The sequence below is a fragment of the Canis lupus genome, chromosome 2 (genome assembly GCF_048164855.1).
Source record: "Canis lupus baileyi chromosome 2, mCanLup2.hap1, whole genome shotgun sequence".
Taxonomy (NCBI): Eukaryota; Metazoa; Chordata; class Mammalia; order Carnivora; family Canidae; genus Canis; species Canis lupus.
The window spans coordinates 6,456,510-6,462,509 of NC_132839.1; the positions used below are offsets into that span (position 1 = coordinate 6,456,510).

General features: G+C 33.0%; 1 long non-coding RNA gene across 1 annotated transcript in view; it reads left to right on the forward strand.

The window, feature by feature from the left end:
* Positions 1-5,740, forward strand: part of LOC140611757 (uncharacterized) — a 29,364-nt gene extending 23,624 nt beyond the window's left edge. Inside the window, exons 6-8 of the long non-coding RNA XR_012012922.1 lie at positions 1,523-1,629; positions 1,961-2,041; positions 3,222-5,740. This is a non-coding gene — a long non-coding RNA (uncharacterized lncRNA). The remainder of the gene's footprint in view (positions 1-1,522; positions 1,630-1,960; positions 2,042-3,221) is intronic.
* The last annotated feature ends 260 nt before the right edge of the window (positions 5,741-6,000 follow it).

A 6,000-nucleotide genomic window follows, 5' to 3' on the forward strand; every position in this document is an offset into this window, starting at 1 on the left:
GACTTATGCAACATGTATGTTTAATGGGATATTACTGCAAATAGTAAAAATGTCATAAATACCGATTTATTCATCTTTAGGGAAATAATTAAAGTCATTACTTGAGATCCATAAATGGAATACAATGAAGACACTGAAAATAATAAAGTTGGTGTTTGTGTTCTGAGTTGAATTAATTTATAGGAAAGAAAAGAAAAACAGAAGGGGGAAGGAAGGAGGGGAATGAGAAACCTATCAGCAAAGAATCCCTAGATTGTCACAATCAAATATGAAAACTTATAGTCAGCAATGAAACAATTTAAGTTAGGGACACCTGGGGGGCTCAGTAGTTGAGGTCTGCCTTCGTCTGGGGTCGTGATCCCAGGATCCTGGGATCGAGTCCCGCATCGGGCTCCCTGCAGGGAGCTTGCTTCTCCCTCTGCCTATGTCTCTACCTCTCTATCTCTCTGTGTCTCTCATGAATAAATAAAATCTTTTTTAAAAAAGAAATAATTTACTTTAATATCTTTTATATATAGGATTTAAAAATTATAAACTTGTACAAAACGTTCTAAAATGAATATGAACACAGTATATGTGTTTATTTGATTATGGTTGTATTTTCTTATTACAAAGCTCCATAAAAGCTGGTATCCTGATTTTTTTATGCACTTCTTTGCCACTTGTTCCAATGCATAGTAGACACTTTATTATGTGATTTTTGGATGATGTATCTGAAACTAAGCTACCAAGATATAATCTAAGAAATAAAGTGAAAACATCAGGTATGGAGTTATTTATATTCTTTGTTGCGTGAACTAGAGAGATTTAAAATAAGAAGGTTGGGCAAATTTCTCCCAATAGGTCTACACATTTAAACATTTTACCATGTCTTACATTTGGGAAGAGGCCCATGGCTCAGTATTTTGTTGACATTACTTGGAACTTCTGCTACTTTATTGTATACATACAAAAAGGCACAGGTAGCCTCCAGCTTCTTTCCTACTCTTGTCTTCTTGTGACAATCTAAGCAGCATAGCTATCTTCATGCTCTTTTATTAGGTACTGCTATTAACTAAGATCATCATACAGATGTGTGAGTCAGCAAAAATCAGTACCTAACAAGCATCACCTGTTCCCCAACCCTGCTTCGGGAACATAAAATGACTTATTTGGCTGGACAATGCAACTTCTATTTGTGCACATTGTGCGTAATTCTATTTATTTGTCTCATGATCTGCATTTTGGTTAAATAGAACAAATTGACTTCAAACTGCTAGCCCTCTGTTCTATTATGTATGTAAGGCATGAGTTCATCTTTGATTTTCAAACTCTGTCATAACCCTAAACTCGTTAAAGATTGTGACTTTATAACAGATTTTTTAAAATAGTGTTTCTATAAAAAACTAATCTATGCCTTTGATGATTATAAGTTAAGGTCTTGAAGTAGTCTTAGAAATAAAATGTCGGAGTGCTTTTATACAGGATTATTTGTGGGACTGAATTTCACTTTACTAATATTTATATAAACGTTATGTCCCAGTGTTCTGCTGTTAGAATACACAGAAGTGAGAATGAGCCAAAGAACCAGAAGCCAACCAGAAAAACGAGAGCTGTGAGTTCTGCGCCAACACCTCCAGAAGGGCCTTGGTGAGTTGACAGATGATAAAGTTATGATTAGGTAAAAAGTAACCCAAAAAGTAACCCAAATGACATTTTTCTATTATTTTTAAAGTCTAAGAAGACCTAGACGTAATTGAAATATTCATTTAAAACACTTTGAACTCTGAGTAAGAAGGAAACCTAGACTATAATTTAAATATTCCTTGACCTATTGCTTTCAAACAGGTTAAAGCACACCAATTTTAAGGAAAATATCTATTTCCAAATAATTACAGTCCTTGGGCTTGTGTGAGGGTAATATCTTGAAAGGCATTAACTATAATAGATGTATGATAACTGCCATTTGACTGACACTTAGGTACTACTTGAAGGACTTCTCCAAGGACAGAAGATTCTTTCTATCTCATAAAAAAGCTGGATGCCCCCGAAGGACGAAAGAGTAAGTGTTCTTGAGAAGATTTTTATTTGCATATGTTTTCAGCAGAGAATTACAAGAGAAATCATTATACTATTAAAATTAAATCCATAAAATGAAAATAATACTTATTGAGCTTTTACAGTTTGTCAGGCATTTTATACATATAAGATCTCTTCTAATTCTCAAAAAACCATATGATGTAATTTTATAAATAAAGTGACTAGGGCTTAGAAAGGTTAAAAATTCCCAAAGGTTCTACCTCTAGTAAATGGTAAGGCTCAGATTCAGATATAGGCAATTGGACTGAATTTAGTAAGCTATAAAAACTAAGGATAAATTTCTACTGAAAGTGTTTTTATTTTAAAATTTAGAAAGTCTAAGTGAAATATGAGAATGTTCAGTTCTTATCTTGCCTATTTTTTAAATGTTTACTCAATTATAAGAGGTGTTTATCTTGATTGTTAGGTATTATGTCATATGATAAAAACCATTCTAAATTATGTACTTTGCCTCTTAAGAGATATGCAGTCATTAATACTGAAGTATAGGAAAGTGATTGATAAGCAGATGTCTCTACTTGTAATGTTTTATGTACATTTTCTAATTCATCCCAGTGGTTCATTAAAAAAAAGCAAACATTAGATGTAAGAAAAGCAGATGTTTATGTTTTATATTTAACAAAAACTAATTACTTAAGAAGAAATGCATTGATATAAACGTACTTGCTACATAGAATTTGGTTAATGCATGTTTATTTTTTCATATATGAATTAAATCTGAGATTGTATAGATATAAAAAATGGCTTTTGGACATTATACAAAGGTTGAACAATTAATCCTGATGTCTTTCTTATGCAGTAATTATGTTCAAGAATTTTTACTCTACATATTTTAAGTTTAGTTTATGACTTACTCTTATGTTGCATGTTGATTTATTTCACATTAATCAATTATTTGTGACATGAAAATATCTTTGGGCTAAAAAAAAGCAGTAAGAGTTGGATACAATCAAATGATTATCAACAAATACTTGATGAAAAAATAACAGCTCAAGGCATAGTGCTCACCTTTGCTAATCTGAAGAAAATATTAGAATGTATATCCTAATGGAAGCTATTTGGGGAGAAATAGAAGTATACATAAAAAAATGAAATTTTTCAAAGGTCTATGGGAACTATTAATAATTGGTGATGTGTTGTAGGGAGAGACAGTGAAGTCTGAAGCAACAGTATTTTGGTTCTGAAGGAATCCATTCTAAAGGGTGATAGTAAAGAAAAACAAAGCATATTAAAATGACAGTTGATATGTGAAAGGTAAGTACCTTCTTGTGGTGGGATAAATGATGCCCGGGTAGAGCTAGAAGACCTGTGGAAAGCAAAGCATCAAAAGATGGTGAGGTAGGACTTAGTTGCTGGTATAGTCTTCCATACCTTTTTTGAATGCATATCCTACTACATAAGTTTTCAAGCACAGTTATGAAAGGAAAAAAATGTGAATATTTAACTTTAATTGAAGGGATTTTTAATAAGCCTTGAAAATGGTGCTTAATTCCACCCTATACTTTACTGTATTCTCCTCTAAGAGCACAGATTCTCAGTCACAGCAGTGTTTTAAAGACTCAATGTATTATGTAATGGATTATAAGGCTATAAATAATGTCATAAATAAAACCAATGTAATTATATCACAACAGAGGCTAAGAATCCATCCGTAAACTACCAAACGATCCAGCTGAAGGGACATATGTTTTCCTTAAGATAATGAAGTATAGAATGTGTGAAATTTATTTTGCAAGCTTTTATGTATGTCAAACTTCAGGGAAGCTATATGTTTTCCATGAAAGATATAAAGGATTTCTTTTTTGAAAAAAATTAGAAGCAGAAAAAAATTTAACTTATTTCAGTCATGAGTATGCCATAGCTAAATTAAAATCCACAGTTTTATATCTGGTATTCAAGAAGAGTGTTTCAGATTGAAGAACTTTCAGCTATTTGTTTAAACATGGATCTTAAATCACTCCGAGATTTTCTTGGATAGCAAAACATAGTGGAATTTACAGATGTTAGCCTGAAAATTAGTAACTATGTCTCTCCTATTAGTGATGGGAAAACTTGATGACCTGGATTCCTTTCAAATGGAAAAAAGAGAGGAACAATGACAACTAGATTCACCTCTTGCCTGCACTTTATATAAATAGGATTACACTACCCAGAGCTTCAAACTCACTCACAAAGGGAAACTAGGATATGAAGCTATCTTGTAAGCAATCACACACAGGTAGCAGGACTAAGTCTAGAAGTACTACTCTGTGTATTTCCCTCCGTATTTTCAAGCATTTCTTTGGGACTTTAAGCTTCTTTCATCCTGTCTCTCACCGTACATAAGCAGCAAAGAATAAGTACTTAGAGAAAATGTCACCTTAATAAAATGAAAGATTCTAACATGTACTTGGAGAGCAAAGATAATTTTAGAACTGAGGTAAATGGGGGGAAGGAGAAACCGGTAGCATAGGGGAGATGTAGTATGAAAGGCAGGAGTGGAGAATGGTTATTGACATAAAAAAGGATACAGGTTCTAAAACATTACTGCTTCTGCATCACTATCTACCCAAGGCCTCTGATATGCTTGCCATCAGTTGGAATCCTTAAGCTCACCTGAATATGAGCTTAAGGATGTCCTGGGCATTCTGTATGGCAGTAGGATATGGAACAAAAAATTCTCAATCCCATTTTATGGAGGAATTGAATAAAACTAGTTTGGAATTTTCCTGTAAGCCAGGTCATTGTTGTACTCTATGCTATTTGATAATTACCATTTAAATGACCTGTTAATTCCAAACATGTGAGGACTTCCATTGATGAAAATATTTACAAATATTTTAAAAAATTATTTATTTTTAAACACAGTGTGCTGCCATAGTACAGTCCCATAGAGGTTCTCCTCAAGCCAAAGAAAGGGAGTGAATTAGCTTCTTAAAAAAAAAATAAAATAAACAAATAAAAAACCTTACATTCTTTTCTGTGAACAAAAAATCATCGAGATCTTATTTAATATATTTATTACATTCACTGTTGGTTTGTGACTTTCAGAATGTGAACTATCAGCTTGTAAAGATCACATGAGAATGTCTACTACAAAAGAGGAGTTATTTTTCAGGTTATTGAAGTTCAAAATGGCAGTGTACTTATGTATATTCATATCCTCTTCAGAGTGATGATACTTATCCTTCAGGGAAGTTAAGAAGGAGCATTTGTAAGTTTTATGATTGATTCTAAATTTCACTTTTAGAAGACTTTTACACTTAGGTAGGTTTTATTTAACATCACAGAATGCAAGTTTGTGGGTATAATTGTAGCAGCAAGATATCAATGAAGCTTACTAATTCATAGCAAATGCAGAGAGGAGGGGAAAATGATTTAAGGCAGAGTTTAGGTAGTAGGAAATGAAGGATAGATTTAAACAAATATAAAGAATTTAGTTTGTGGTTGTTATCCCAAGGTAATTTCAGTATAGGAAAATAACTTTCCCAAGTCTTTCTCTATACAGGAAATCTGGTGTGGGGCACCTGAGTAGCTCAGTTGGTTGAGCCTCTGACTCTTGATATCAGCTCAGGTCATGATGGGGTAGTGGGGTGGTGAGATTTGGCCCTGGGAAGGGCTCTGTGCTCAGCACAGAGTCTGCTTGTTCCTCTCCCACTTCTCCTTCCCCCATTTCTCCCTTTCCCTCTCAAATAAGTAAATAAATAAATACAATTAAAAAAAAAAAAGTCTGGTCTTGCTTATTGGTAAGATTTTCTGAAAACAATATGGTGCGTGACTGCAAATCAAAATATATAATCACAATCTCTGGGTGAACCTCACTTCTAGAAATTTGATTTAAGGAAGGAATTATCTAAAGTAAAAGTAGAATGCTATAAGCTTAGCAAAGTTTAAAATTTTACCTATAAAATCATAAAATTGAAAATTTGTCTAAGGAAATGT